At 43.6% G+C, this 19,501-nt stretch overlaps 1 protein-coding gene across 1 annotated transcript in view; it reads right to left on the bottom strand.

Annotated features, from left to right (window-relative positions):
* FOXN3 (forkhead box N3) overlaps positions 1-19,501 on the bottom strand; it is a 427,318-nt gene that overhangs the window by 303,561 nt on the left and 104,256 nt on the right. The window contains exon 2 of the mRNA XM_036991754.2: positions 3,455-3,555. The gene's annotated coding sequence lies outside the window, so the exon portion shown is untranslated. The remainder of the gene's footprint in view (positions 1-3,454; positions 3,556-19,501) is intronic.

Genomic DNA, 19,501 nt, shown 5'->3' with positions numbered 1-19,501 from the left:
AGGACAGTGTAACTCTTTGAAAAGATCTAATAAACTCTAGTTAACACTGATCTTGAAGGTTGACCAGTAGGGTCAAGCTGGGGAGATCAAATAATTTCTTGTCTATACCAGGACATTTCTGAGTGTAAGAGGGAGGACTATTTGGTAACTACATTGGGTCAACTGGCAAAGGCTAGGCAAAGGCTAGGAAGATCCCAGGCGTAGCGCTTATGTGTGACTGCCTGACTCCAGACCTTCGCCATTCAACACCTACTAAAGAAATCAGGTAACAATTATACCTTGCATATTTTACAATTTGTTATCCATTTTAAAGCTCTTTCATACATCTTATTTGAAGCTTTCTAAGCTATGTGAAAAAGTGTAGGGCTGGGTTAACTACCCTTTCATGATGAGCAAACAAAAGCATAGAGAGAGTGTGGGCTTTCCCACAGTGACCCAGGATTGCAGGGGTTAAGTGGGGACCCCCAGCATCCTTGGTGCTCCGCCCTACTCCCCAGCCTGGCTGCAGGATTGGGTCATGTGACTAGTTCTGGCCAATGGGCTATGGCTATGGGATTGGTCTGAGGCTTAAAAATGGTGTTCTCAACTTCTTTTCACAGGTCACAGCAATTCAGGAAGCTACATTCTGAGAGGAGGTATCATAAGGTAGAGAGAGCTCGGAACCTCAAACACTGGATACAGGACACCCACACTGGTGCATCCAACTCTGGGTGAGTGAGAAACAAACTTTTGTTGCACTTCACCTTGAGATTTGAGGAGTATCTTTTACCAGCATACACCAGCCTATGCTGGCTCAGCTAGCTAATAGGACCAGAACCACATCGCCAACTTTCACCATAGCTTTCACTAAAATATTGTAAAATCCCACCCAATCATTGGGAAAAAATGCCAAGATTAAATGTCATGCTCTAACTCATGAGAAGTCTCCAATGTTTAGTTGATTTAAAAGAAAATATTTACTTCGTCTCACACCAAGTGTGAAATAGTTCACACCCAGTTCCCAATAAAAAGGAAAAAAGTTACAAAATGTAGGGTGTTTTAAATTGGTGCTGATATGTTTCAACATTTAGGATAACCCAACAAGTATTGATGCCTCCTTTTAAAGACAACCCTAATATGTAGGTTTCTGAGATGAAATGGCCTCAATGTCATCTTTAGATATAACTGTAAATTAAATGGATGAATGCAAAAATCCAATTAGAGTATAAGCAATTTGCTATCTCAGTCTACAAGATTCCTCCCTTCTTCTCTTTCTTATGTAAATACTACTCATCCTTCAATCTTATTTTTGTTATGGGAAAAGATACTCTGTACCCGAGATTTTACAAACACTGATGTCCTCCAATGGCCTGGGCAATTTGCTAGGATGACACACTTTTTCTGCAAAGGGTCAGAAAGAAATATATTATGGTTTCTGATGTACCTATTCAACTTTGCCATTGTAACACAAAACCTGCCAGAGATAATCCAGAAATGAATGAACATGACTATGTCGAGGTAACGCTTTATTTAAGGAAACTAAAATCCGAATTCCCTATAATTTTCATGAGACACAAAATACTTTTCTTCCTTGAATTTTTCCAACCACTGGAAAATGTAAAAAGCAATAGGGGGAATGTAGTAACCACAATGTCGCTCATGTGAAACCTGAGCATAAGATTGTATATCAATGATATCTTAATAAAAAAAAGAAAGAAAGAAAGAAAGAAAAAAAATGTAAAAAGCATTCTTAGCTTGTCCACCACACTCAAGCAGTGGGCCACACCTAGCCAGTGGGCCATAGTTGACAGACCCCAGACGTAGGCTTAGAAGAGGCAGGGCAATGACAACTGACAAAGCAATCGCCTTTGTGGGAGAGGACTGGAAATACCCTCACATTCTGCTTCTACTTCCTGGCGGCTGCTGAGCCAGGGTCTGATTCTGGGAAGGCCCGAGCTCCTGGGTCAGCGAGGACAACTCCATGAGCTCCAGAGCATGCTCAGGCAGGTGGAGCGTGGCCAGGGCAGGCCTGACAGGACAGGCAGGGACGTCGGCACGCACCTTTCAGTAGCACCCTTTAAGACCCAGGACGGCAAAAGCCGCCACTGTTTTTATCCAAAAGCAGCACTGGAAAAGAGCTAGATACTAGCAGGATTTGCTAGGCTATCTGCAAATGACTCAGAGCACCTGGCTCCCTAGCCATGACTGCAGCCCCAACTTCAGCCTGGAAACCCTCACTGAATTCGGGATTCCAGAACTCTCCTGATACATTGTTGGCATCCACTTCCAAACTCATGTTCTTGGCTTATGCTTTCTACCCTTCAACCTCTCAGCTCTGAATTGCATCAGGTGACTCATCAGGTACTGACCTCAGGTAGTCTCTGGTTCATCCCGAGGCCTTGTCAAGTCACACCTGCCAGGCAGAGCTTGGAGGGGAGGTAGTAGGTGTGTAAGAGTAAATAACCAGGTAGACAGGTAAAGGCCAGATGTGGACAGGCCCAAAGAAGCAGAAAGGGCCAGCAAGGCAGAAACCAAGCCAAGACTGGTGCAACAATGACTGTGTCCTTGACGCAGCTGCCAAGGCCCTTCTGTAAAAAGGCAGGTGGAAATTCTCCAGGGAAACCCCAGGGACCCAGGCTCTGAGGGGGTGTCTGGCTCTGGATGGGACAGAGGATGAGGATCCTCTGAACCCTGTCTGGACCTGGCAGCCAGAGCCCTCACTGCACAGGCTCACAGCAAGCTCATTACTGCCTCCCTGACCAGATGCCAGGTTGCTCCTCTAACCTCCGCCTGGCCAGATGATCCACAATGACAAAGCCTGCCTGAGGCCCTCCCTCTTCCATGAAGTCTTCCTTAATTATCTCAGTCCTGCTCCTCAAAGTCTCTCAATTCTCTGAAGCAGAGAGCTACCATTAGCATGCAGGCCCAGCCACCATCTGCCATGTTCTTATGCGTGAGCCGTGGTTCTTTGGCTAAGCCGTGAGCTCCAAGAGGAGAGCTCCCTGTCTTACATTTTTTTATCCCCATCTGCCTCAAGAACACGTAAAATATACTCAGTAACAGTTATTTATTCAATTAAAAGGTACAACATGAGAAAAATTCTACGACTCAAGTAAAACATGGTATTATGAGAAAAAATGATTTAGAGGAACTACGGTAGAAGCTAGTTTTTATACAAAAATTCCCAGCAGCATTCCTGTTGGCTTTGTGTGTCTATGACACACACCAAAATTTTAAATAGAGATGTGATTCAGCGTTTTCATTATCTTAATGCCTAAATTGAATTGACCGCATTGTCAGTCTGATCAGCTACATAAATTGATCATTAAGAAGATTGGGAGGAAGAGGGGAGGACACTAATTGATGGAGAAACAATCAATTTTGCATTTGCATTTAAATATAGCTTTGGTATTTCATTTATTCCATACAATCTCTGCGAGGTGTAGGCCAGCTGCGGAAGGCAGAGTGTGGTTACCTGAGTCGGAATGGGTCCAGGAGACCGAGGTCAGCATTGCTCCAGTCACAGGAAGGACAGAGAGGCTGCCATGATCTTCTAGGCGATGGTGCTTCTAGTGGCTAACGGAGAGAAGCAGAAGGGAGACGGGATTAGAGCAGAGGAGGAGAGAGGACCCTCTCCACCACAGTGGAGGTCATCCTGGCCTGAAAGACAACACACTTCAGCGAAAAGGCAGTTTGCAACAGCACATCTTTGTTTCCTGGGAACTTACTGAAGCACTGAGTCTTTCGTGACAAAGAATTCCTGAGACTGCCCCATAGGGCACACATAAAAGGACCTGGGAATCTGAAAATGTGTATCATATATATATATATATATAGGTTATCTTATTTTACTACAACTCCCATTGTGACATTTGTGAGAGTGTTTTACTACAGCTGCCATTGAAACACTTGTCTATATGAAGGAAAAATCATCAGACTGCCAACAAGCACTCAAGGCCAGCGTTCCAGCCCGTGGACCAGCCTTGATCCGCAGGGTGGGCAAGGCACACAGGCTGCAAAGTCAGTGACTCTCTTTTCTGTTGTTATAAAATAATACTATTCTGGCTCTACTCCTGGGGAAAAAAAACCTATCAAGCTCAAGCCCACTACATGGACTGCAAGTTACTGGGCCATAGCTAACCAATAATCTTGTAAAATTGGAACGTTGGTACATGAGATAGATTGTACAATAATTTCTGAGGGAAGATATTTTTTAGCCTACACCTCAATGAAGGCAAATCAATCAACTCTCTCATGAAAAGAGGGATATTATCCTATGAGCATTAGTGTGAGAATATTAGAAAATAAATCACATCGGTGGTTCTCAAACTATGGTCCCTGGAGGAACAGCACCAATAGCACCTGAGAATTTGTTTGAAATGCAAATTTTTAGCCCCTGCCCAAGATCTACTGAATCTGAATATTCAGAGTTAGGCCCGGCAATCTGCTTTAATGAACTCTCCAAGGGATATTCCGATACACCTTCCATCATTAACCTATCCAAAGACATTTATTTTGTTGTTGTAAAAGTAAAATTACCCTACTAAACTTCACATTAAACTCCAGCTAAGGACAAAGCGTTGAGCTGAGGGCTGGGCAGAGAGGAAGGACAGAGAGAGACAATGAAATCTCTGCCTTTGAGAAGTGGATTGTCCGCTCTGGGAAATAAGACACATCCACAGGCGACTCACATACAGACAGACTGTGTTATTTCCTCTACCAAATGACTGGAGGGTTTCAGAAGAAACATTTGTTTCTGGTTGGGGTGGAAAGTGTGCAGGTAAGGGAAAAGCATCAAGACAATGACAGTAAGAATGGGCCTTGCGATCTGGACCAGGAAAAAGCTGCAGCAGAGGCCCCCAGGTGAGAGCGAAGGCCGTTCAGGTGCAGGAGGAGGGCTGGCTGCGGGGTGGAAAGCTGGCAGGGGATCTGGCCGAGACACAGTGACTTCCTGGTACAGACAGGTGAACGCTAGGCGCTGGTGGCTTCTCTTTTTTGTGTGAGGACCACCCAGCGGCACCTGCTGCTTATGTTTAGAAACTGATGCCTGATAAACGAGGTGACTTAAAGATGTCTAAAGCCAGCTGGCTTTTCTCTGCTTTTTGTACTGCACTTTCTGGAGGGCAGCAAGCACCTCAACGGCTTCAAGTCTGCCCAGGAGGAAGACACAAAAGAAAATTTTAAAGTAGGCTAGGAGTCTGGATGTCACAGTAGCCTCGGGCCATTCAGAAAAGGGGCAAAATGTTACCACACCTGAAAAGCCCCTGAGGGAATGGATGGTTTTAGCTTTACAGAGTAACTCAAACAGCTGGGATGTGCCCAAGTCACAGGAAAAAGTTAAACCAGTGAGGGGGGGGTCGCGGGTGGGGTGGAGGGAAGAAATGCGTGAAGGTCAGAAAGTACAGACATCCATTTATAAAGTCAACGAGCCCTGGCGAGGTGAAGTGCATCATGGTACTACAGTTAACAGTACTGTCTTGCATATTCAAGAGTTGCTAAGAGAGTAGATCTTCAATAACTTTATCATAAGAAAAAAAAATTCTTTGTAACTGTGTGATGGGTATTAACTAGACTTATTATGGTGATCATTTCACAATATACACAAGAATCAGATTGTTATGTTGCACACCCAAAACTAATAGAATGTTGTAGGGCCATTACACCTCAATTTTAAAAAAATAATTAAAACATGTAAAAAACATTAAATCAATATTCAATACCCCCAAGTAGAGAAAAAAAGGGTTTTCGTGATCAAGATGGTATGGCTTTTGCTTCTAGAAAATTGGCATAAACAGAATGCTTTATTTCCTGAAGCTGCCAGATGAATAACAGGATCCTAATGTGTCTTTAATGTCATCCAAGGCTGTGATAAAACGATGCTGGATTCAGCACTGGTACTATCTGGCTGCTCAGCCCAGTTTACCATTTAGCCAGCTGATTCGTTATGGGCACGACACTCAGTCCCCTAAACCTCAGTTTGTTATCAATCAAGAATTAGAGACACTAACGTGCCCCACCTTCTTTGAAACATAGTAAGAAAACAGACATGAAGTTGCTATGAAAATTATAAAGTGCAACACTAAACAGAAGTACAGAATTATCCTGCTCTCCAAGACATTTGGGTACTAATTAATACTTGTTATTATATTGGCCTTTGAAAATATAAAAGTAGATTGTTTCCTATACCCTTGAGACTCTCCTTTTAAATATTTGCAGACACAGCAATCCTAAGGAACAAACCTGGCATCAACTGAACCATTCTCCCAAGAAACGTCTCAAGGTAAAGTTTTTACTCATAATTTTTTTTCAAAAAATTTATTTCTCAGACTACGATGGAGCATCCAGTTATCTTTCAGCAGCTCCTGGTGAGCACGACTCAGTCTTCAACAACACTGACATATACAATGGTGATAATTTATCATCTCTGCAGTAGTTTAGTCCCAGATGGACCATTTGCTAATTTATTTCCATATGTAACTGGCAGAGAGATTAATCAGGCTTGCAACTCAAAACCTGAATTGCACTATATTCCCTTAACAGACTAACTCTGGACAAGAGGAAGTACACGTTTACATAGAAAGCCAAGAGGTCCTCTTAAAGAGCCTGTGGACCTCAAATACAGGACTTACACACACACACACACACACACACACACACACACACACACACACACACACACACACACACACACACACACACACACACACACACACGGCGGCATGCTCCTTATGTCAGCTCAGTGGGCTGGTTCTTCATTTAGATATTTCTGGGCTTCCCACAGGAGCTGGGTCTGCTTTAACTGCAGGCAGAAGCCAGCCCAGAAACTTAATGCCAAATTAGGTCCAATCGGAGCCACATTTCCCCTCCCTGTGTGCAAGCTCAGGGGCTCGAATTTCTGAAACTGAAGAGATCTTTTGCCACGGTGCTGCGCCCAGCTGGCTGGGCTGTGCAGTGCCCAGGCGTTGGAAACTATGTGCTTTCTTTTTTCCACTCTTTTTAAGGGTCTGAACTTGACTGAATTCAGCAGCTGCTGTGTCCTCCACGAGGCAATGGCTAATGAACTGTCAGCACTTTCCCACTCCCCCTGAGTCAAACTCTCAGTTTGTGACTGTTTTTAATCCTATCCCAATGATATCAGCCTTTTGCAAAGACTGGTTAGTGGGACAGTTGTCAGATGATGGTGTTTACCTATGGAAAGCCGGCCAATCCCAACACAGGCAGAAAGCACAAGATGCCTGGTAATGTCTTAAATGGCATGCAAGGCCATGGCCCAGAGGCTCAGCAGACAGGACCATGTTAGAGACACTGTCCGCTGGATCCACACATCTGGGTCACTGACCAACTAAGGAACAGTCACTATTGGTAGGTTTACAGTCCTCTCTTCTGTAATACAAGGAGTTTAGCTCCCTAAGGTACCTTCTAAAATCTCATGATTCTATGAACTGAAAAAAAAAAAAATCTGTCATTCACCTGGTTTGTGTGTTTAGATGATGCCAAATGGCCAGAACTTTGGAAGCACCTGAAAGTAGCTGAACTGGTCCAGATGCTTGGTGCTGTGATGGATGTAGCCTTAGGAATCTCAGTGTCCAACACACAGACTCCGTCTGAGCACAGAACATAAGCACTGAAGACTGTTCAACTATGTATATCTTTATGAAGTTCTGAGAATTTAATTAAACTCAACAGTTTGAAGTACTGATCTAGGTATGGCAAGAGCTACAACAGTATGTAAGTCACGGCCTTCGTCTTCAGTATGCTTACATCTCAGTTAAGGAGAGACACAGCTAATCTTAATATAGCCAAGTAATAATTGAAGACAAAGAAACTGTTTAGGGAACATGAAGCATGGAGAAATCATACCAATTAGGGCTGGGGGAGAGCTCTGTGAAGCTTACGAAGGAAATGGAATTGAAGATGGAAAGATGTGAGTAAAGGCATCTGGACAGAGGCCTAGAAACTTCCTGGCATGGCCAGAACACAGTATTTAGCAGCCTAAGACAGCACCACAGGAAGCTCGGGGAAGAGGGTACCTAGTGAGAGGGAAGGCTGGAAAGGGCTACTGGTGGAAAGCCCTGGGCGCCAGCCTATAGATTGGCTTTTCACCGGTGATCACCCAGAACCTTCAGAAGTTGCTGGACAGTGGCGATTCCAAATGAGCTTTGCCAGAGTAAATTTATTCTGGCAATTCTATTACCATTTAAGTTTAGTAACAAGGTCAGTCTGTACCTTCAGTTTTCTCTTATTCATTCCACGCTGCCACTATTTGGGAATCCCTCAAATTAATTTTTTTCCAAATCAATTTCCTAACCCTTTCAATGGAAGCAGTTGGGCTTCCTATAAGCACTGCCAGGATTTTACATTTGAATGACTGGTTTGATCTAGGGCTTTACATGTAGGTTTAGGTGTTTTTCTGTTCTCACTGAAAGAGTTAAAACAACATGGCAGAGACTGGGTTTACTTGTATTTTTTAACACAGAAAAATATTTCTGGATGATAAAAAAAACATACAAACGTCTTGAGTGTTGGAAGGTCTTGCTCTAACATTCCTAAACAGACAGAAGTCAAACTAGCCATCCAGAATAGCTCATGGACACTTTCTTGATTTCCGGTTTCAGAGTGCAAGCTTATTGAGCCCAAGGTTTTCAAAGCCCCTCAAATGGAAAGGCAGAACATCATGGAATCTCTCACACCAGCAGTATTTGGTTCCTTTGCCTTGGGGCAGGGGTGGGGGGATGCACAGGTGGCTTCCTGCAGCTATCACAGAGAGAGGCTACCCGCCACGACACCCAGGGCCTGCGCCCCGTAAGTCAGGGTGCGGGAGAGGGGCTCTGCAAACCTGCCTCCCCATGGCCCAGAAACGGGCGGGTGTCCCCCAACTAAACAGAGATGACTAGGGGAGCAGGTGGAGGTGCCCATCCTCTGAGAAAGAGCTGCCTTTTGAATGAGCCTCCATAAAAAAAAGAAAAGACATAAACTCCACCTCCCATCTCTCCCATAAATAGGAGGCTTCAACATTAGCTTCATTTTGGATCACCTTGTTTAGAAAGGCAAATCGCATCTATCAACTGGGGTGTCAAATATTCTAGGGTTCAAGTCCCTGATTTATAATTCAAACTCTGCCCCAGCCTTCCACATACCTAGGTGCTCTAGATGCTCCAGAGCCTCCCCCACCCCGAGGTGTTCTCTTAACATCTAACCAAACAAGCACTGGGAAGAACAACATGCAGGAGGCGCTAGATAGTCCCCTGGGCACATAAAGCATAGTCCCATCGTACCGAAAGAGTTGCATGTCTCCTGCCAGTTTTTGTAAAAGTCCTCCTAATGGTCAAAAAGCAAAACCTCCTCAAATGAACAGATTCGCTTAAATTACCATGCCATTTTACATCCTCTTCACTGATGCATGAATAATAAAACTATAAGGTAAATGCAGGCTTAAACTGAATAATGGGCATAAATAAAAATATTTTGACATTAAAAACTCAGTATAAATTGAACTACAACATACTTGAAAGCTCCTGCAATCATAACATGCACACTGAAATCCATTAACCTAATACGTAGGCTGCTATTCAAAAGCAGAGGTCTAGCACGTAAATAAATACCATTTGAACACTTCTCTTCCTAAATTACTGTACAATTTGATTGCAAAGTCACACACTTACAAAGTCTATCGTCTTTACTGGGTTGCTCTCTAAGCAACACTCAAGTCTTATCAGGCTACAATGTGGCAGTATAATATAAACACAGAGACCAGCAAACCTAGGAAAAAGTAGCAGCGAATGTCAAAGACAAACCAGGGTCATCCCGACAGAGAAGAGAGATATTTACATAAGCATTCAGAAAAGACAATGGAGCCCCAATTTCTCTGTAAGGGCACACCTAATCAACCTCTCTGCTTCTCACCTGATCATTTTTAGATAAAAGCAATTCCTACAATAGTATATTCAAAGACCTTAGTTGCCAAAAACTCAGCAGCACTGAAAGATTCTGTTGCACATTAGATTTGCTCTCAGACTCAGCTATTTTCAACCAAAGATTTCATTCCTTACCCGTCACTAACCCCCTCCAAAAAATCAGCTCCACTGACAACATCCTTCTTAAATATGTCACTTGCCAAGGCCATTTTCTTACCTTTGTAACTCACTCACATTTGTTTCCTTTGCTGATTATTTACCCAAGCAAGGACAATTGTTTGACTGGAATCCTGCAACTTTCAACTTTGCCCAGATTTTGCTGTGGTAAGGCAGAGGAACGCTGAAACCCTCATACATCGCTCAGCCGAGCTAATACACATCTGAATCAGAGCTATATTTTAAATTCTTTTACACTTACTTAATATAGTGCGTGCTGCCTGTCCACTGATGCGATATCAGAAACCTGCGAGCTACTATTTCTGCAACTGTGTCACTGTAGATAGTCTGAAACATGTACGTAGCTGTTGCCATGGAAACAAACACAGCTAGGGTAGAGTGCCATGCTGTGTTAATTCCTTCACCCATGAACCCCAGGGGAATGCTAACATTCATCTTCTTTCTCCTTTAGTCTCACACTGCTTTAGTATTTTTTTTAGCATTATCAAATGATGTACTAAATACATATGGTACCCCTGAAAATACCGATGGCTGAAACAAACCTTCTGCCAACCTTAGCTGCTGGGTATCTGCTTAAGGTGGTGCATCTACGCAATGGATCCTTTCACTAACTTCTCCTGGGAGAGATGGACAACTTTGTTTCTTTCTTTTAAAATGGGGTGGGTAGGACAAAAACAGTGAGCATCTTGTCTCACCTAAGAACAGATAGAATGTAATTACACCAGAATAAAGATGCTGTCAAAAATGTGCTGTATCAGTTCTGGCAAAGGTAGAGGTCTTGCAAACTTTCTCAAGTGGATCCAAGCTAAGAGTTGTTCTCCCTTCTAACTAGAGCTGCACTAACAGGCTGTAAATGCTATCATTTTAAATGGGCAAAAGCATAAACCCTCAGCAAGGGTGTCATCTGTCCCCACATGGGCTTTGCTCCCAAACCCACGGAAGAAGGTGTTAGAATGAATGAGTGATTAACAAGATGGAAATCTGCTGTCTTTCAGAACGAAATGTGATTTTGCTGGGACCTAAACATTCCCTTAGTTACTTCAAGTTCAAATCTCTGTCCTTACCAAATGTTTGGACTAGTAAAGAAAAGTCAAATTCTTTTAGTACACCTGAAAGCCAAAATTTGTAGATACTGGCCTGTTGGACCATCTTCCCAGTTTTGAAACCAGTACACCACTCAAGATATTGGGGTTATTCATCACAGTAGACAAAAATAAGCTGTTCAAAAATCCTAATTACATCCTATCCCTTGGGCTAGTTAATAATATTCAGTCTAGATGAAAATGGCTAGACTTTAGATTTGCATGCTGATGTGTTTCACTTGAATACAATTTTCGTAGTAACCAATCAACTACATGCTTTAAAAGTATAGATCTGTGACTCTGAACTGGTGTGTTTTAAAGAAACTTCTACTTTGGTTATGGGACTTAGGGCAAAAAAATCTGACAAAAGATGAGCAAAATTTTCCTATTATTTTGCTAAATGGAATCATTCTTGGGAATATTCTCTGATAACCATAATCAACTCATCCCTAAGATAAAGCAAAACAGAAAATACATGCACACCTTACTGGTGAAAGAGAGGTCACTTTTTAAAAGCAATTTCAAGACGATGTTAGGGTCCTGTACAAAGCCTAGTCTTCAAGTATTAGCAAGGCAGGGAGAGATTACCCTTTAACCAATCGTGACCAGTACTTCCTAATTTAAGGAGCAGAGCCACAGCAATAAAAAGTCATGCCTTACATTACTTCGCACTCCTGTGTCTACACTTCCTGAGCATTACCAAGCATTTTCACATAGGTCATCTCATTTGACTATGACAAGATTATACTACAAGTTAGCCTGACAAGAATCACTAGTCTCATCCCTCTTCTGAGAGCACTGAGCTACCAAGTTAGTGGCTGGCCCAAGGTTAGGCATTACGTGGCAGGACCGTGTCTGCTGTTACCTGATCCAAAGCTCTGTCTCCCTGCCAGGCTGCCTCTAAGTGTGCTCACAAACGCAGTCGGTTGTAAAGGACTTAAAATAACTACAGTAACACTGTTTCCAAATGGACAAATACTAAGTATGGGATTAAGTGTAGGGGGATTGGCTATGGCCAGTGGGTAAAGTTAGGCTAATCCACCATTTGTCCTCACCCTCCCATTCTCTTCTCCCAGTGGTGGGAGGAGAGGGCCCAGCCTTTAGGCTGAGTTTAACGCCTGCCGCCAAAGCAGATCATCTCAGCCTGCTCACAGCACCCTGAACCCCCTTCATCCCCAGGCATCCCAGCCCTAAATCCTGGTGCCACTCCTCCAAGAGGGCCTTGCGGGAAAAGACAGGTTGGAGGCTCCCTGGGCCTTGGGGATGAAAGGAGGATGGGGAGCAGAAAGAAGCAGCTACTAAATTAATTAGCATCCTGTGATACTTAATAGTATGTGTCCACGTGACTGGGACCACAAGGTGCCCAAATATTTGGTTAAACATTATTCTGGGTGTGTCTGTGAGAGCTACTGGGGATGAGATTAGCATTTGAATCAGAGGACTAAGTAAAGCAAATTGCCCTCCCCAGCCTGGGTGGGTCTCATACAATCACTGGAGGCTGGAATAGAGCAAACAGTAGGGCAAGAAAATCTGCTCTTGCTGCCTGTTTTCAAACTAAGACTTCTGATTTCTCCTGCACTTGGACAGGAATTTACCCCACCTCTCAAGGCTCTCAGGCCTTTGGACTAGAACCACACCACCAGCCCTCCTGGGCCTCCAGCTTGCAGACAGCAGAGGTGGGACCTCCCAGCCTCCATGACCGCATGAACCAATTCCTAAATAGAAATACACTCTAGGTTCTCTTCTCTCTGGAAACTCCTGACTAACACACCTGCCTAAGGAAGGAAGCCATTTGGACTTGCAGCCACCAGATAATCCAAGTGGATTTTACATGTTTTGGGTCATCACAACTTACTACACACATTACCCTGGATATCAGGAATTAACTGGATTTAGTCATGCTACATTTTGGTGAAAGAAGATTTCCTAGAAGTGAATTTTCCCAGGATACCAAATCAGGTAAAGGTTGGCCTGGGGGTGTTCACACAGCAGCAGAAGGCACCCTTATGGGGAGTGTTCCAGGAGGCTTCTCATGGAGGGCAGGGGGACACAGGGTGCCTTCAAAGGGATGCACCAACTCAAGAGTCAGTGATTTGGTCCATGACGAAAACTTTTCTAAAATAGATTAAATGAGAAAACAATGAGTTGGGCAAAGTACAGAGCTCATAATTCAGCCTGTTATAAATATTTTTCATGATTTGGCCAGCATTGTGCATATTATGACACAGAGGCACTATCAGAAGCCACTGAAGCATGGAGCAGAGCGGGGAAGAGGTCAGCCACATGGGACAAGGCCCCGCACTACTATCAGTAATTTTCTAATCCCTGTGTTTACATTTTAATTTGATCTGGCCTCCGCTTGCCTCTCCGCAGCAGTCAGGGTATCAGCTGGCCTCCTTGCCACACAAGTGGCCTGGCTATCCCTGTCCCCTTCCTGTTTGATTCACAGCTGATACACCAGAGGCTGGGAGACCAAATAAGAGAACTGATTAGAATTCTGTCTAAAAAAAGATGAATACAGGCCTGAGAAAGTGTCCCTGAACACAAAAGTGTCACCTTTTGGATGTCATCGACTCTAGTCAATTACCCTAAAGCCAGTCACCTAATGAGCAATTTGCTTATAATTTGAAACCTTTTAAAAGTGTTTTTACATGGGAATGTCCTTGACTTTCCTGCCATCTCTTTGGTATTATTAGGTTTACGTATCAAGCCTTCAAAGGGCATAACCACCTTGTTTTAAATTTAATTTGAGTTTTTAATTGAAATAATTTTTTCAAATATGGGCAATGAATGCAAAACACTCAAAGTGGAACTGAATTTCTAGTGAACTTGTTATTAGGCAAATAGATATACGAGAATGGTTAAGAGAATTTTTACTCCAAGTTTTTATTTTTTTTAGGATGCAAAAACTATCCAAGGAAATCTGCAATTCAATCAGATCAGAACACATAGTTGACTTTTACATGCTACCCAGGCCTCTTTTCCTCCTTATTGCACCAGACTCTGTATAGCTGAGTTTTCAGCAGTTTTCAGCCCCCATGGAAGGGAAGGAGTTTTATGTCACCTGCCTTTGTTCTTTCCACCGTGAATTTTATTTACAGACACTAATGAGCAAAGCTCAGCTACTCGAGTCTCACCCAGAGCAATGCTCACCTTCCCTCTCATTCCAAGGGCCGCTGCTGGGTTTTGAAGTAGTCAGCACAGATGGCATAAGAGGCACCTACGATCTTGCATCAAGGCCATGCATACACCGTAGAGGTCTGACAATCCAATTCTTAATGCAAGGCAGGCAAAGAACCAAGGTCAAGGTGCATCCGGCATGACTGGAATTGATGGCACTAGCCCCATTCACAAGGAGAGGCCGTATGCCTTGCAGCCTCTGCAGCTGCCCTTTCGGAGGAAAACCGAAGACTAGATCTGCCTGTAAGGCCAGAGGCCATGTTGGCCTATGAGATCAGGGCAAGCTACTGGATGTGCTCCTATGGCAGCATCAGGGCTGCGAGGTGAGACAGGGAAGAACTGTAGGAGGTCCCTGTTGCCCCCCTAATATTCACCCTCTGGGTAGAACCCCTGAGCAGAAAGCAAGCATTACACCAGCAAGGTCCCCTGGCATGGAGCTGCAAGAGTGTGGTCAGCTTAGCCAGGCTTTTTCCTGAAGTGGCTGCTCTGCTGTCTGTTGTGCAAGTGTGCAGAGTGAAGAGGCCAGTTCTTTGAGAAATTGACTAGGAACCCCTTGCTTTCATAAGGTTCACGTAAATGCTCAGGGTTTGGGAAAAAAAATTCTGGGAGTGGAAACTTTTCCTGTTCATGCAGAAATTATCATTGTGACGTTTGCTTTAAATGTCTCCAGTTGGGGACAGGGCACCTAGCTGTCCTCAGTGTGTTACGAACTTCCTCTATCTCCATATGAAGACCATGAGTGAGCTCAATTCATGTGCCCTCAATGGGGTTATGTCCACTCCAGGACTGGACACTAACGTCCCCAGTTTCCTGGGGAAGCTGTAAAATACATGTTTTTCCTTTTTCAGTCTGGGGATGCAATGAAATGCTTACATAAGTGTGTTTTACCCTAATTCCCCATTGAAGAAAAATGCAAGTTGTTAATACAGTAAGTCACTAGTCATGCACATAATCAGAATGTAAACCACTTCTGTTAGAACATTTTTGGGGTCTGTTTCAACAGAGATCAAATGACACTGACTTAAATAAAAATCTGGTTCTTTGTTTACTTCTAAGAAGCAGCCTGAGGTGGCAGGCAGTCCGGCAGTGGGGTGGGGGCAGGTGGGATGTGGTTGGGCAGCAGGCACGTTCACAGCGGAGACTGGGGGGTTCCCGGTTTTGTAGTTTCACTACCTCCTGGTATGTGTCCCACATTTGTATGGGTTTAAGTAGCTCCTGCCACCTGTCCCTGTCCTAATCAGAAGCAAGGAGGGAAGAGAACATGAAGTGCTTGCTCCTTCACTTCAAATGCAAAATCCAAACACTGTACCCATCTTTTTTATATTGACCCATTGGCCAGAACTTAGTTACTTAGCCATCGCTGACAGACAGTGTCCAGCTAAAGTTCCAGGCCTCAACTACTGAAAGGGAATGGATACTAGGGAACAACTAGCCATGTTTTTAAAACGCTAACTGTATATAAGGATACAAAGATATATCATAAAAGTTTACAAACAAGCATGGGGATGATAAGCACCAAATTCAAGGTAATGATTGTGGGGGCACCAGGAAGAGCTGAGTCCTGAGATGCACACAGGTACCTCCACTGTCTTCAGTGTTTTTATTTTTAAACACTATTTGAAGCAAATATGGCAAAATGTTGAGATCTTTCAAAATTGGAAAATAGATACATGGGTATTGTAGATTTTTATATTAGAATAAATCCTAGTAAAATCTATAAATTTTAGCATTACTTCAGCCTGAGGTGGCAGGCAGTCCAGCAGATTTTAACTCAATTTTAACTCAATTCAAAATTCACCTGTATTTCACGAATTCTAAAATGCACATTTTTGTACATTTGAACCCTCTGAAATGAGTGCATCCAGCATTTTTTTCTTAGTGGTGCATAAAATAATATTTTATTTGGCAGTGAAAGGTAACTTGGACTTGGAGATGTGCAAGGTATAAATTATATTTCATGTGGACTGTGGTGCATTTTAGTATGTTTAATGCAGTGTGGGGGGTCCATAAATGGGCACCTCAAGGCTTATAAAGCCATTAGACTCCTATTCCTGGGCTCTCTCGGTCAGGTGGTTTTCTGACTTCCAAGCCAACATTCTTATCAGTAATAGTGCTTCTGATTGAAATCATGCAAAACAAACACATCTAGCAGATAGAAGCCCTTCTACATTAGTTCTAAAGTGCTTGAGATCCTCTTACCTGGTAAGCAACAAAAGCATAAATGGTACCTGCAAAGGAAACTCAATTCCAAATGGGAAGAACGCAGAGTCAGCTCATTACTGGACCAAAATTTCGGAGAGAATGAGAGGACAACAAAGGCTTCTCCATCCACCCAGAGCTAAGTCTGTGCTCCTGGTCAGCAGCAGTGACCGGAGACACGGCCAAGGTCCGTTTTCCTCGGGTGTCGGATCTGTGCTGTTGTGGAACTGTCTTGTAGAGAACTAGCTAAGCATACACTGGAATGCAACACTGTTCCCTCGATTTTATCAAGATGCAAATGAACCCAAATGGGGGGGTGGGGGAAATCCATACAGCTGGTTTATCTGAACACAGAAAAATAAATCACCGTTTATTTTTAAAAAATTTATGAAAGTTTTCCTCATTTCTCACATTCAGTTAGTATACAGTTGGCATTTTCAAAATTCAAACCTGATGTGGATTTGGAATTCAGTGAAGCACATTGGAAGACATCTGAGTGAAAAATAAAAGTTCTAGCCATATGCTACTGGTGCATGAATTTGAATATTTGAAAGGTAATCTAGAAATGAGAATGTTTCCAATTCTCCTTACCAACAACAGTAATTCATAGCAACCACACGTTTTATAGATCGAGCCACTTCACCATCTGAGAGACAATAGTGGGACAGACGGAGTCAGGGGCTGGGCTCTGCTACAGTCTGGCTAGTTACAAGTGCGTGATTTTCACTAGGTCACGACCACTCTGAAGCTCTGCTGGGTCACTGCTGAGGGTACAATACTGATTCTTGCCTCGCTGGGCATATTAACACATAAAGGAGTTTCTAAATTTTTCCAGTTTGGTTAACAACTGGACAGAAAACCAGAAGACCATTCACAATGGCTACTTCCAACAGACATGCGACACTATGAAATAAGCTCTAATATAGGCCCACTGGATTCTCTTACTTCATTCTATTTATCTACATAGCCACAAAGAAAATGACCCAGGGCCATACCAACAATAGGGACTCTTCCCCTTGCTCTGACACTCGTCTGTACCCCTGAATGGGGCGGCAGGAGCCCCCAGCCCAGCTCAAAGGGTTTCCTAACAGTGGCCAGCCTGCCTTGCTTATCCTGTCCTTGGGCCAGGCCTCTAACTGGGTCACTCAGTCAGGGAATATACAAGCTGAGCGGTCATGTGCATTGCTAATCCACTCACGTGCATTTGGGAGCCACCAACCGGCAGAAGACTGAAATCCATGGCATTATGCTAGCTTACTTTCCAAGCCACGTGTTAGGAATCTAACCCATGTGTTTGTACAATGGCTACAGCACTATGAGGTGGTCCAAATACTGAGTATTTTGATTCCTACGCATTTGGAAATGGGAAGTGGATAGCAAGACTTACAACAGAAGTGAGCAATCTTTAACCAATTTATTGAGAAGCAGGGGAACAAAATGGTATCATTTCTTCTGGACATGTCCTAGAAATTATTCACAATGGACTAATCCTTCAATCTGCCCCAGTGTATGTAGAGTGATGCTCTTTTCAGAGGCATTAGAAGGGACCAGAGCAGGGCAAACAGCCACAGCTCTGTGTGAGGGCAGTGCTGGCCGACCTGGTCAGCCACCAATGTCTCTACCCTGCTTCCCACCTGCCACCCCATCCAAAGCCCCAGGTTTTGGGGGAATCTCTGAAGATTGGCTTCATATTGCTTGAGAGCAGCTTTCTTCTTGGTATAAACTTCTTGTAAAATGAGACATTACAATATTGCCAGACCAAACTCCTTCTAGCAGCAACCACAGGGCCAGCAGTGACCACTTCTCCAACTCCAATGAGCCCGTCTAGAGACCTGGCACCCTGAGCTCCTGGATCCAATCCCCACTCACCCCAGCACCTTCCAAACCAGACAAGAACTTGCCAAGAAGTACTTTCTTCCTTGACAGGCCTTCTTGCATCTTTGAAGTCTAGAATGATCTCCATCCCAGACAGTGAAATAGGAGATAAGATGGAACAGCAAAGGACTGGGAAAGAAGCATGGTCCAGGGTTACATGTTTTCTGCCTGGCTCAACTGTGATGGTCTAATTTCATCTCTGCAGCCTAAACATGACCAGAGACACAGCATGATCAAGGGAGTTTTGGTGGTGGTTAATGTTGTACTGTTTGCTTGCTTGCTTTAATCTGCAGGTTGCCTAAAATCACATGGCATTCCCCAACCCACCTGCCTTACACAGCATGGACAGCAGCTGATGAGTAGTCAGTTAAGCTAAGTAGTAAGTAGTAAGTCAGTTAAGTAGTCCGTCAAGAGAGCTGAGAAACCATCTAACAGCATAATGGCAAAGATCTGCAAATACCCAAACGGAGCACGCATTCGGCTGACCTAGAATTCCAAGGTGGTAAGGTAAGGCTCAGCGCAGCTGGAAGATCAGGTTGCTCCACAGTGGAAAATGGCAGTAACACATGAAGATTGCTTTCTGCCTCAGCCCTCAGCAGGCCAGGGAACACTTGAGAAATCTGAGAATTTGACCACCTCCAGGAACCAACGTTCAGGAATAACTCCCTGGAAGAGCGAGTACTTTGCTGAAAAGGTCTTTCTGTTTGGTTACAAACCATACATCAGCTTGCCTTCACGTTATGGTAAGGAGAAATCCAACACATATTCTGAAAGAGATCAACCCTAACTTTACTTAGGTCATATTGATGACATACACAAATAATGGGAAGTAGGTGACTAATTCAGAACCACCCATGAAAGGTCAATGCCTAGTTTGTTTCTTAACCCACAGTAATCCGTGAGTCACATTAACAGGCACTTGCCACTATCTGCTTGTCAACGCTACAGTCATTAAATAAACACAAGTAGGGAGAGGATTCATACTCATTAGAAAGAAAAAAAAAAGAAAACAGATATGCTAGGAGGTAGTGACTTAAGTGTGGAAATAACACATTTTAAGAACAGCTCTCAAAAGCATTTATATAATGAAGCCTC

Source organism: Manis javanica, chromosome 8 (genome assembly GCF_040802235.1).
Source record: "Manis javanica isolate MJ-LG chromosome 8, MJ_LKY, whole genome shotgun sequence".
Taxonomy (NCBI): Eukaryota; Metazoa; Chordata; class Mammalia; order Pholidota; family Manidae; genus Manis; species Manis javanica.
Note: the sequence above shows the minus strand (reverse complement) of the source record. Positions and strands in the feature narration are given on the sequence as shown.